This window comes from Varroa destructor, unplaced genomic scaffold (assembly GCF_002443255.2).
Source record: "Varroa destructor unplaced genomic scaffold, Vdes_3.0 BEIS01000007.1, whole genome shotgun sequence".
In the NCBI taxonomy this organism is placed as follows: domain Eukaryota; kingdom Metazoa; phylum Arthropoda; class Arachnida; order Mesostigmata; family Varroidae; genus Varroa; species Varroa destructor.
This window is the reverse complement of record NW_019211460.1, coordinates 23,440,849-23,455,249: the sequence shown is the minus strand read 5'-3', so window position 1 is coordinate 23,455,249 and position 14,401 is coordinate 23,440,849. Positions and strand designations below refer to the sequence as shown.

Sequence of the window (14,401 nt, the reverse complement as noted above, 5' to 3'; positions counted from 1 at the left end):
ATGTAATTTTAGATGATTTCTAGCGGTCTCGTATGGTTGGGATGCACAATAAGGCTACGTTTACGTACAGAATTATAGGATAAGAAGTGAGTCTAGGTGAACTCTTGCTGAGTGTACATCTAGAGCGTGATAATAGGTTACAGGAGATGACTCATTTATTAAGTCTATTCTCGTCATGTGACTTGAGCCGGCTGCGGCGACTGCGAACGTTTGTTGCTAGAAGTATTTACAGACGTAGGCAGATCCGTATGAGCATGGATGTTTTCCATCAGACAAGCAATAGTGCATAGTCCTAATTAATCTGTAGCATTGGTTTTTTCCATAGGCTAAAGGGGAAACAATCCTGAAAAGGACTAGTATTAACTAAGCAATATAAAATCCACATGCTATTTTAGGTTTCCAGTGAACCAATTCCATATCCACTAGTCATTTTGGAGTGACAACATCGTGCTATCTTTTCCCTGCTTTAACTGATGCCGGAAAATGTAAAATACATTCCTGGAGGGCTTGTTGCGCTGCCAACAACAACAACAACAACAACAACCAACTACGACTAGGATGTCTTACTCGATTGTGTCAATGCTTTCAATGTAAGCTCTAATTTCCTGTTAGACAGCCCCATTTCTACCTGAGCTGGGTTGGCTGGCTACGTCCTGAGTGCTCTAGAGCTACAAGCTAACATTTATTTACCTATTTACCGGCAGATTGGCCTTTACGCAAATCTATCAAGACCTATACCACATCCGCCAGCTCAGACACATCAAATGCGATCAGTTACCAAAAACAAGCGTCTATCATATACGTATCATCATCATCGTCGTTGCTGTCGTGGGTTACATGCAACAGCGTCCACTCCGTCAGGGGCAACGATGTCAGTCCCAACACAATAACAGGCAACAACGACAATGTCACGCACAAATCAGAACTGAGCATTGGTCGACAACGAACATCACCAGTTCAATATACCATTTACATGACTCCGTAGGGCCGCCAGCAGCGGAAGTAGTAGAAATAGTAAAACTATTACCCCTTAGATCTCTTTATCCTTTTGTTTGGGCACTCGTTCTCCTACCTGCGAAACCAGCGCTCTGACCCAAGTGGCGACCAATTCGCAACTGCTTGACCGGTTAAGTGCCCATCATTTTTACAAGATTCGACCTGCGATATTCGAATGTTTCTCGAACTGGGGACGGAGGATCATGACGCGGTTCATACACCACGAAAGGCGCGACAACTTCGACGAGGCTCCACAACTATTCAGCCGCTAGAATAAAATACACACATTGGCATCAACAATAGTGACTCATTGATCTTTCACGACGTTGCTGTGAGATGGGAGAAGGTAGTGTATGAAGAGCGATGGACCAATGAAGAAACCTGACGGCGAATCGAAGTTTAGCTTCAATCTAGGTGCATTATTTCTGCGTCTTCACCAAGATGATTTTTACTACAGCTACTGCTACTATTACGACGACGACGACGACAACCGCTTTTGCTAGCCTAAAGCATTAATATGTATTAGTGCCGTTTACGGTGAGTGATAACAATGTCGTTGAAGAAAAATCGGTAGAGCTCAATGGAGAGGTTGTGCGCGATCACGGTATCGCAGTTCTTACATTACGATGGTGACAATCATTGGTCGTTTTAGCAGACAGACATCTGATATATAAGCAGCGTTCTTCAAGAATGACTGGCCAGACAGCGGTCAGCAGACAGAACCAACAAGAAAGAGAGACGGAACGATGTCCACAATGAAAAACCTACAAGTCCTGTTACACTGTTCCATCTAGATCCCGCTGTTATAACTACTGAGATTCGTATGTTAACTGACGGCTATGCGACGATGACCCGGTCGACGCTTCTGTGTTTTGAATAAAGAAAGCAACGTAACGAAATCGCCGTGGGACGCAGGCAGTCATGACTCAGTGAAGCATGGGCCGATAATGGTTGTATTAGTGATGATGGTGAAAGTTGAAGAACCAAGAAACCGTCTCATCGTATCGTGAGGTATATCATTGTTAAAAGATGACGTTAGAACTGCTCAAGAAGAGGCTAGTTAGAACTGAGATCCTTGCCAAGGGCGTTACGGGCGCCGGCAGCAATAACGCACGCAGAAGTCACTCATGCCATGAATGGTGATATGGCTCCACCTGAATAGAGCTTCACAGTAGGATCAACTATAAAATCAGTGGAGCACTACATGATGCGATGAGCATGCTGAAAAAACAAAGAAATACATATAGTTCTAGGTAGAACGGAGTAGCTCACTGGAGACGTCCGGTTTTAGCTTCAGGTGGCACTGAAGGTATATACTAGCGAGTATTTTAAATAAATAATAAAATAAGCAGCGAGCATGTTGATAAGTACACAGGTATCCTGAGAGACTCGAGCGTCAAGCGTACAGCTTATACACTTGCAAAAGCCTTGACGACTTAAAATTGGCTAGCCTTGAAGAAGGAATCAGCTACAATTTTTTCTGCTCGTTTATTCCAGATATTTATCCTGCTTCAACAATGGAAGTAAGGCTATAATAGACTCAGTGAAAGAAAAAAGCAGATGAGTTTCCCTGTCGAAGCCTATGTGCAGGACTAAATTTATAACATGTAACAATTTCATTTAAAAATATTCAACTAGCAATCATGGTCTTCAATAGTTTTTAAGCATTTGAAAATAATAATGATCATTTCAATCCTCTCCTGTACTGTTACACGGAGATTGGCTAAACGTAGTTGTTCGGGACATTATTCGACATGTTCGAAACGGGAATCATTAGTTAGACAAATCCATGTTGGTGTTAACTGCTTGATCAGAACCTCACCTCATCAATGTCTAATGCATAAATTCTACAGCTACGAGAACCGTTACTTGTCTAAAACCTTAAACCTATTCCACCCTCCGTATATGGTACTCCTTGCCAATACATGATTCAATTGTTTTGCTACACAATGGCTCACAGGTGTTCTCGAACCTTATTTTTTCAAATTTTATTTTTATAAGCTCTCTCGAAAAAAAATTTTATTCTTATTTGAAGGCACCTGTGTGCAGTACTTAGCCTAAAAAATCTGTATCTATATTTCCACATGCCTCGTTTCATTCCAAAGCAATGCCAAGGCCGATTACATTATATACATATATAAATGAATCTCCTATATGCTTTCAGTTCTGTGAAACGAATGGAAGCCTAAGCTTAACTGGTGTTCAGTATAATTATGAATAAAGCGAGAAAATGCCACACAAAAAATAATTATGTTACGTTAGCGACTCACACCTCGAATTGATTCACTAGATTAGTCTTCAAAGGAAGTAGATGGTCTTTTCCGAGTCTATAAGACCCTGCAAATAGAAAACTGGGTAAGTGGCGTACAATTTATAAGCGAATAGGTGACAACGGAGTATGCGGACCTTGACGCAATAGTGGGTTATTGCTTGAAACACAAATGGGCTAAAACTGTTTCGGGAAGAAAAGCGGATCGACAGGCCGGCCTGTGATCCACAAAGCTTCTAATCGAGGTACCCTTTAAAAAAGCTCTGCTTTTATTCAATTTACTCAATAGCGCTTCAAATTAATCTCTATAGTTACAGACTAATGCCAAAACTCGGCTAGATAGAACCTATCTGCCTCAGAGTAAAACACCGGAACTAATGAGTCCGCCTCGGCGGAACTTGGCCATTACTTCAATGAAGACTTTTGCCAGGTCTGAAGGAATCCCATCTTCTAAACTAAAACGGAACCGGTATATCATATGGAAACTGGCTCGATTTAAGGACTAAAAAAAAAAGAAACAAGTTTTCGAGATATAAACTCCAATCATAACTCAATGCACCATTTCGTTGTTTACGCAAGTGGTAATTATAATAGGCCAAGAAAGGTCCGAACAATTATAATATGAAGACTATATCTCCATTTCAAAATACGCTACGAATGCCTTCAATATGCCGTCGTTTCAGACATCTCACCTGTACAAAGAGAAACGTTTTACCTATTTGACTTATCAGCTAGCCAGGTAACGTATCATCGATCTTAATCAAAACATTTTAGTATAAGAATATCTCACCTTCTTATGTTAGGTTTTTATTGTTTTTTTTTTTTTTTTTTGACAAGAATAAACTTAAGCGAGTTGAAAGAACATTCAAATCGCTTCATGAAAGTTAAAATTTTTTATGGGCTGTTAAGATATAGATCTCGAAGATTGACTAATGTAACACTTTTCATGGTTCTTTTTTCCGAGGAAAAACGAGAGACGGCATGCAAAAGCGCGCGATGCACTAAAAAGCATTGCATCGAATAAGCTTCATCTACTCATTCCCAGAAGGTACATTAGTCGCCTGGTGACATGTGTGTAATTTAGACTGCCGAGCGTCGTACCATCAGGCCGTCGTACTGCGGGTTTCTGATGCCAAATCCGGCTTTTTCGAACAGGACACGATCTGCGGTTTGAGGTGCGAAATACTTACGGCATTGAAACGAAGCCACATGGCTATCGCCACGAAGTTGGATCCGATGCCGTCGAGTCGATAGCTGTTGAAAGTTGAGAATCTCTGACGTTAATGACCATCCCCGAGGCCGAAAAGCAGAAGCATAAGGCTGTCCTTTGTTAAATGCTGGTCATCTGATTGGCAGGGTTGAGGTCACATTGAAATCTAATCATTTGACTGTATCAGCCAGTAAACTATTGATAATCAAGCTATTGGTCTTGTGACTTTAGTAAACTGTACAGCTTCCACGGAAGCAGAAATATTTATCTTTTCTCTTTATATATATGTTCCATGTGAAATGGTTACTAGTAAAGCCTGGTACACAACAGATAAGAAATCGCGCCCATTCAGCACAGAGAGCGCCAGTTGTCCTGGAGTTATCAAGCCTAATTAGAGCGCACTTCAGACACGACGGTGAAAACGATGTACTCGGTCAAGTTTATACGACAGCGCTTCTGGTAAAGAAAAAATCTCATTTTATATACTAATGCCAAATGGTGGTTGGGATATTTCTTTGAAAACGGAATCAATGCAATCTAAAGTATGGTAACATTGCCTGCTGTTTCGCACTCAAGTCACGTTCATCGTCATACTGCATACTGGCAGAAATTCTAATTAGGCACAAGCATAAACATGTAAGCTCTACGAAGCCAAAAATGGTCAGTATAGGTCTATATAGGACATAGGAATCTTTCTTGTTTAGCTATGAGCATCCTGTAAATGTCCTTTACCAGTTTAGCTTAGGCGCCAGCTACCTAATAGAATGATGGTGTCAGCGGGGCCAACATGAAAATCCTTAAAAAAAAAATTACCGCGGATACGTGAACGTAGCATATCCTATAAAATAGCCGCCGCCGAGCTAAAACGAATAGGTCGTTTTGATGATTCGTCGGTTAACCTGGCGGCGGGCTACGCGCCGAGAGAATAACAATGAAAAGCATCCCGCAATAACACGAGGGTGGTCATTTAGCCGTGATATCATGATGGATAGACTGCTGGTGCCGAATGATGATAAATCTTCATTCGATTGGACTGATGAGGCAAGGCCTTTAGAAACAACTGCTGCTGTGGCCAGCGCAAAAGCAGGCGCAACAGCATTGTAGCCTTGTAGCGGATTGACGTTGAACAAAACAGTTGATGAAAGCCCCCATCAGACGCTTGGGCGCGTCACGACAGCGAGCTGCCCCGAAAAGTTCTGGTATTTTAGCAATTCGCTATGTGATGAGCACATGTTTTAGTTGGAAAGCAAGCGGATTCAGAATTCGAAAGTGATCAATGTATAGTTTTCTTTTGATTTTAAAGATCTACGATAAATGCATAAAGGACACTGATAGATTGTGTTAAAAATGGAAAAAAAACGGTGTGGTGTACTTAATTGAGCTCTTCTTCTGTTTCCGTATGGAATGCAATACCGCTTAGGTGGGTCTGAATGGTTAGAACCTATGCCAATGTGACGTAGTCGTCACTCAGCCACGTCCTTGTTCAAGTAGGCTAGTGGTAGGCAACCTGAATGCCGGGACGCAATATGGATAGATATGAAGATTTTCTTTGTTGCGGATATCGTAAAAAAGCGGAAGATCGACGACAACTGGTGAATATTATTACCTAGCGTATTTGGATAGTATTAAAATGCACAATTCGTTCAGCTTGGAAAGCGTTGAAAAATAGGCATACGTTGGTTGTTAGCTATCGGAATATAACATCTGGATTCAATAGGGCTTCCGATACAGAAATCGAGACCTGAACACGCCATCGAAGTTGCAGTTACTTTGGCTACTTCAACAGAAGGTTATAGCCTAAAAAAGATTTGCTATAAATTTTCGAATAATTTCATAGATTGGTTCGAAATAGAAGCAGCGTCGACAGGCTTAACTTTCTAGGCTACAGGAAAGCCATGATAATGATTCATTAAAATTACTAATATTTTATACTGTTTTCGGTATATCTTTAGGTATCTGTAGTCATTCGAATCGGTTTGCGACGAGGCAGAGCCCTACAAAGGTTTCACTGGTCGAGTTGCAGGCTTGCCAGCTTAATTAACATTCGACTCGAACGTTTGCTATTCGAAAAAACAGGACGATTAGAGCACCAGCGGCTTCCACGAATCACGATTGAAAAGAAATAGAAGGTCACGGGATGAACTTACGAACGAGACGACGGTGCAAAATGCCGATTACCATTTGTAGCTTCCACTGGAACCCACTTTTCGTGCCCAGGGCTCCAGTATAGCGGAATTCGTCTCATTTCATAGGCCATTACGCTATTTTACTACACAATAGTAGAAATACCTTGCTTGCTTTTGACATCTGCGTGAGCGCTAAAGCTTTACTAAAAAAAAAGTTAATTCTTACGTACATCTGGGATGTCCGTTGTGTATATTTTCATGCGCTTTTTTCTGTATTTACTTTACTTAAGCTGGTGTTTACCCCTTCCCCCCTCCCCTCCACCTGCGTTGCGAGCAACCCAACGGAGTTGTCGCACGATACTTCTTCTAGGTGGTTTTAGTGGCCATTCTGAACGCCCACATTGTTTACCAATCTTACTGCGGCTACGGCTAACGGTGTCAGCTGGCCGCGTTCCTTACAGCTGCCCATATCTTTCAGCAATTCCAACTTCATTTGTTAAGTGAGAAAGTAAACTAGTCTAGTATTAAACGCTTGCCCACACCAGGTATCTAATCGGAGTGGGTCTCGCTGGGTCTATGAAATGGCATATAGGCAGCTTGATAATATTGTCTTATTTAATTACTCACTTTCCAGGCCACTAATTTCCGGTAATACCTTTTGTCAACGCTAAGATTTGAACGAGTGGAACAATATGCTTGTCAGTATTGATTACCATGGCAACGTAGCGAAAAAAATGCGCATTACAACCCAGACCGCGCCGCTTCCCGCCAATCGTTCACTTAAACTGTACTGCGTACGGACGGCAGAGAGCGATGGTACGACGGAGAGAACCATTTCGGTCAGTATCTTCAAAGAGGCGGTGCTTAGCTTTGGAGTCGCCAGACTCCGCCCAACGGCACGCATCGGACTATTTCGCAGCGATCTGGCCGCAGCCGATGTCACCGATCAGACCGGAGTGGCGGCGAATATCTCCTTTGACTCTTTGGCCGCAAAGAAGATGCTCCGGATCTTCAGGCTCTGCGCACAGCCCATAGAAGAGACCTAAACAAACGACAAGAGGAAAGGAATTAGTGCGCCAATTGCCCGATGTCGTTACTAGCTCATGTATAAACAAAGGACCCATTTGGTGCGCGGTGCACCGCACCAGCAGCAACGACCGCACGAGAAACACTGTCGACATAGTGGATAATGGAAATTTAATTAGATGAGGTAATATTATTAGACCCTATTACTGATCGTCGTCGTGTCTATTGTCTGATTTGCTAACAACCATATTTGATATGAGGAAAAAGGCCAAAATGGATAAATAATCACGGAATCGAGGCAAAGCGACAGATTAATAGTAAGATTGACCGTATAATTAGATAGAGAAATTTTTGCAAAAGTATATAAAAAGATATAACATTTTCTGCGATTTTTTCGCATATTGATTTCAAACGAAGTGCGATTACGAAAATTTACGTGCCACAATAAAATTGATTGGAGAATACTGGCGATCAGAGCATGTCGAAACTTTCGAGTAAATATTATAGACACTCTTATAACTGAAGGCACCATTATATATATATATATATATATATGCGCTTAATGACTTAACTTCCAGTTACTTTAGAAACGTGACATTCTAATCGCAATCTCGCTATAACTATTGACTATATATCAAAAAGTTGTGGTCGAAATTTGTAACCTATATACAAGATTAATTAGGCTAACCTATTTACGAACTCTGTTGTGTAAAAATTGCGTTTAGTTAACTATTCAGTAGTATTACAAGTATTCTTCCATTAAATTATGCTATAAAAGCATGAAATTAAGGCTCTCATCATATCATTCTATTTAATCGTATATTCTTCTAATGGCCTCATTTCTGAAAGCGAGGTCTGTAAATGAAAATTTAGTAGCGCTTTTTTCTATACTGATATTGCAAACTTTCTTACATACAACTTTCTTACAATATTGCGTTTTAGGCTTCCTAACAGGATTGCCATAACGCGCTTCGCAAGCAGTAGTTATACTGGTCTTATAGCAGTACACTTTATGAGTTCATCCCAAATATATCATCTTACGTAGCTTTTTAAAATTGTACGTGTGTACGAAGCTGCTCAGTAGTGACATGGTTGCGTATTAGACCTAGGAATACTTGGTGAGGTGGCCTGGGTTCGAAATCAACTGTAGGCACACTTCATTTCATGCCAGGTGTTATCATTTGAAACAACGCTTAACAGATCAGAGAGACTTCCCAGCGATAAGCACTGCAGCGCATAACGGAGTCTGCAATCTGCCACATCTTGTCCTATCCCTAGCGTCCTTCTATTCTCTTAAAAAAGAAGGTTTTTTGTTCTGCATGACATGTGGTGCAAGCCATATATTGCAATTATGTGCTAGTTTGTTTTGGTCGGCCTCTTCTAGGCTTTCAATGCTCGCCTATAATAAAAGTCACAATCGATTTTCTCTTCCGTGTGCTGATGAACTCTGAGTAGGCAAGGGTAATGAGGAGCTTGGCTCTGCACCCTCAATTCCTCTACGAATGGCAATGCATCGCTTAGACGGTACGCGTACCTGTTCCATGATGGACGGAGCGCGGTTTAAGAGCGAAGATTTAACAACTAGGCGATATCAGAGAGAAACTGTCTATGAGCGAAAAAGCATTTTCATCCCTAGAAGATTATTTCAATGTACTATTGTCGACAGACTTTACTTTTTGCACCGCTGAACGATACGTGATCTCTGAATTGCACAGCCGATCACGGAGTATTTTTATCCAAAAAAAAAAAAAAAGCATATGGTCCAGTCCGAGATATAGCAACTCTCAATAAACGGTTCATCGCATCTCAGAATATCGAACAAACAGAATAGTACGTCTTTTTTTTTTTTTTTCATCGTGAATAGACGACTAGGTCTGCAAACGGTGAGTTCGCCAGTTCGATTAGCTGAGCTGAGACTCAATGGCCCTACGAATCATACGAAAGGCAGGCATCGATTCTTCGCGCAGTCATGCTTGAACATTATTACACTTGTTACTCGTGCTTTGTTGAAAACGCACGCTATGGGTGTTATTTCCCTTCCCAGAACTGAAAAGGACCTCGAAGGAAAACAACAGAGACTAACCAGTTCAATGCATATCTCTAGTTATGTCGGTTAAGAACTAGAGTTACAAGTATATTAAATCTATAACAAGAAAATCTTTCTTACCTATAAACCTATAATTACGGACGAGCGTTGTGCGGGGTATCACGGGCTATTTTAGCGTTTAACCTACGTGTCATATGCATCAGCTGTTCAATATAGTTGCTAACAAAATAGTTAAACCTTTATCTGAATCAGTGAAACTTTGTAGGTCCGGAACCTCGATTTCTTTTCAATCTAATGGTTGCGCTGTCCTGCGAAAGTCTTCATGTTCTGTTGTTACTTTTTGGCATTACTGCCATGATCGTTTCTGCTACTTCCACCAGCTTTATGCTTCATAGTATTGCTTTTGCTGTCCATTCATCTTGCCGGCAGCATAGGGAACAAACGAACGATTCCGAGATGAAAATTAACGTCGCGACTTCTAATCCTCTCCCCTCTCTCCCTCTCTCTCAAATAGGCGGGGATGGCGTCGGCAACAGTGCATGAACGCCTTGTTCACGAGGGGCCTATGTGGTAATTAACGAAATAATAAAAAAAAAATGGAATAAACCGAACGAATAAAGGAGTTGATACTGTGCTCGCGCACCCATGTGTGTGTCTGTAGATCATTTTATCACGTTTTGGCCCGACTACCCTAGCGAGTCTTACGGCGAGGGTCAAAACGCAGATAAATTTTCCTGTATTTTTCTTATTGGCTCAAAGAATAGACGGGCATGAACGGGAGGAAATTTCACACGTGTGAATTTCCTTAGATGGGGGCAAATATGGTGGCAAACACACAAAAAACGACGACAATAAGAGGGCTACATATTCGAACTGCTGTGCATTGTTTTACTGTCCACTGAGCACATTTAACTAATGCGAACGAGTGACCTATTAGCGGTAATCTACCTGCAATGAAGACCAGAGAATATGTCTTCTTGAAGCTCAGGCCTGAAAACGTATCAATTTACTGTTTACAACTCCTTTTCAATCTAATAGTGCATAATATGCGGCTCATAAAATAGAAGCCTCAGCAAAGAAGAACTAAGTATAAATATAATATAAATAAATAAAATAAAAGCAAATGGCGAAATTGTACGTTTCCATCTATGTTGCCATTTTTACTATAGTCTACCCCAGAAGGACAGCTCGTGTGCAATTAACGTTATACAATCTACTGTTACAACGGAACGCTCTAGAAAAATACGTAGAAAAACCCATACTAAAGTGCTTGCCTTACTGAACCGAAGGACCGCTAGGCCGTCGATAAACAAGCGATGACTCAGATAATTAACTTATCTTAACTGTTCCATAGATCCTAGTAACTGACAATTGTGCAACGTTGTTGGTATTCAACTTGCACCAGACAACATGTCTACGGGGCGCCTCTAAACAGCTCCGTAAATTGTCAAATGTCGGAAGCAGGTAAATGCTCCGTAGTTTTTGGAAACCTTTTATTATTTATGAAACACTATGAAAACATCCCATGAAATTCTTGCATAGATTTGGAATTACTAGAAGAGGGAAAAAGATCTAATAGCGACAAAAAGATTGCCCGTGTTTCGTAAGCTTATTTGCATTTATTATCTGTGAAGGGTTTATCCTACCCCTTCGCTGGCAGCGAAATTTGGCTTAAAATTCTCTTTCTTTGACTATCATACATTTGCTCTTATTATTATTATTATTATTATTATTAATTCAAGTAGATCCTCATTATTATGTCAGAATTTATAATTAATGGCTTATCAATGAGTGTTTTTTAAAAAGGCAAAATAATATTACGTACGTACTACATAAAAGTTCAAATGTAAAGGCTCTTGTAAAAGAACATAAGGGGAATGACCTGTAAAGACACGACACCGAGTGAATTAAGTGCGGCCATATAAAAAATCTAAATTAAATTTTGATGCGGGTGGTTCAAGTCGTATATCTCTAATATACATAACACACAAAGCTGCCATGTCCGTGCAGTACCTTAGAAGTTTGGTAAAGGTGTATTGCTTTATTTAAAAAAAGAAATTAATTTGCCATCAAAAAAATAGTTTCGTCTTCTCGAATAATAGAAGCTTACACTATCATAACGTTTTTCTTATTTAGCTTACACTAGCATAAGTTTTTTTAAACCTACATAAATTTTTATATAAATTTCCGGTTTTCTCGTACAGCATTAATAGTACACTGTAAGCCCTGTTCGATTCGCATATATATTAGTACGTCTATTACGTTCTATTTGTTTCATTTCCTAACAATTTTTGCCATAGCAGACGATGATTGATCCTTAAAAGGCTGGGTTAAGAACTTCTACTGCACAAACCTGCAGATCCTCAGTACATAGACTGATCATGGAATAATTTCCTTTGATTGAATCAAACACTTACAATCGAACGTTCCACCGACCGGGTTAACTTCAAGGGGACGAAGCATTGCCAAACGAAATCATCATTAAACAAGCACCGGTGAGAAAGGCAGCATTACGCCGAACCTATATACTAGGGCCAAGAGCCTTTATTCATCTTAATAATCGAGTATTTTGCAAAACAGGCTCTGGTAGCATATGGCACCTCGCGAGCGGCTAAACGAGCCTTGGGAAGGCGTTTCTAATTTTATAGCGAAGCCATAATGTAGTTCCAATGCTAGCGCTTCTCTCTTTGAAAGCCCCGTCCATTTTCGTACTAAACTAGATCTCGGCAACCAGTAAACGCATTATCATTCTGTGCACTGCCGTATAATAAAGTGCATGACAATCGATTAAGCTGCCCTAATGAAAGCATATCCGTTTTCTACAATCAACTATGCTGTACATTAAGCAGAATAACATCACTGTCTTACGTATCCAATGGCTAAAGGACTGAAATTCCGTAGCAGCCTATGTTGAATTGGAATCAACGTAACGTACTGGTGAGAAAACCTATCGGTGGGCTGGAAGCGCCGTCCTCTCATGCTGTCTCTCCTCTGGTCGTTGCAGGCGACTTCAACACAAGCGTCAACAGGTTTACATTTCTAAATTGAGCTTCATCGTAGCCCTTCAAAGACACGCTCGGGAACGATCGTTACTGGTTAATCAATTCTAATTCGACATCGACTTTCCTAAGAATTGCAGAACTTCGGTTATCGATATACGTGCGATGAAAGTAATCAGGAAGAGGGTAAAATCTCATTTGTTCTTAGAGGGAGCTCACAAACCGATGGCGATAGACCCTACCTTCCAAGCTGCATCTACGTCGACTGTCAAACGCTACGTTTCGGTGCGACTTGTAGATATAGACAAACGGCTGGAAGTTTTTACTGACCTGAGTTGGTGATTAACGAGGCTTACGCGCAGCGCCTTGTTCTTTAGATTTCTGTGAAGCCTTTTCACCTGTGCCGGAAGCACAGACCATAACTTACCTATATTTTTGCTCAGATGGTCTTCAGCCTTCTAGCCGAGGTACAACCTGGGTTTTACTATTTGTCCTATTCCAATTTGAAGTCGATGTGTCGGAAAACCGATCCGTCGAAAAGGCAACAGTGCCTTCGATCGCAATGGATCGGATACGCATAGTTTGAGACGATCTTACAGTGAAGGACCTCAAACAATTAAGTCGCTTTAAAGCTAGGACCACGCATAATGATTTGAAACTTGACGCTTTTTTCGCCTCGGACGCAATGCAAAGCAAACTGAGTAACCAGCCCTGTTGTGTCGCGTATGATTCCCTTATTCGATTCATTATTGCTCAGTCCTATCCTTACGGTAACTGGTAAACTAGTCCGGTCAACTCAATAGAACTCGTATAACCGATATTATGCAAAATGTTTTCTATGCTCACTCTACTGTTGAGGTAATTGATCTTGATAAAATAGACGACAAATGGTCAGTTAGCCGATCCCTTAGTTACATAGTCTATGCTAAACTTCAATTGTTGAGCAAATTTTGAGTTTTTACGATGTGATCCGTAGGTATGCTAATGAAGGATTACCTGTGTACGTACTCATGCTTTCCCGACACAACCTTAAAAATAGCTAGTCTGGAGTTAGAAGCTATGAGACTCATTTGGTTAAATGTCGGTCAAAAATTAGAAGCCTATTTCTAGGCTGTTAAGCCAGATAGAGATTCCTACCGAGTTCAAATAGCCAATGGCGCCTATGGAATGCTACTATAGTGGACTTCACTTAGAGCGGAAGCCCTTCGAATAACATCTTGAAAAGCGTAGGCTTTTTTATTTCTAAACGTATGAACTATTTCGCAAGGTGTCGTATGTGTACCTTGTGAGAACTTAGATACGAAGGCAATAGATAGAGCGTATTTACAATAAAGTTATAGTAAACTGGGTAGCTACCAGATGCCTGGTTAAACGCTATACGATAGCACGGTTGCTTACCCTACAGTCCGGCGCATGTCAGACTGACCAATGTCATTTCTAGCTCATCGTAAGCGCTCGATAGAGTCCTCACTTTTTGGCTCACTGTTTGTCTTTTCCAATTTTCGTCCTCGTTGGAGTTCATAGATTCAATGAAATTTGATTTGATTTCATAGCTGGTTCTCAATTTGCCGATCGTCAAATGTTAGGTACCGCTCTGAGGCTTTTTTGCTGCTCCACAAGTTGTTATTGAGGATTTTGTCGAGGTCACAAAGTTCGCCCTTATATCGGACTACATCGAACAGCTCGGAATTATCCTCCACGACTTTGAAGAATGAAGATGAGGGCGTT

General features: G+C 40.9%; 2 long non-coding RNA genes across 2 annotated transcripts in view; both read left to right on the top strand.

Annotated features, from left to right (window-relative positions):
- The window catches only part of LOC111254870 (uncharacterized), a 49,802-nt gene that overhangs the window by 19,392 nt on the left and 16,009 nt on the right, over nt 1-14,401 (top strand). The gene's annotated exons all lie outside the window — the stretch shown is intronic.
- On the top strand, nt 407-8,412 carry LOC147754469 (uncharacterized). Its single transcript, XR_015317097.1, has 2 exons — nt 407-2,007; nt 7,236-8,412. It is a non-coding gene; the product is annotated as an uncharacterized LOC147754469 (long non-coding RNA).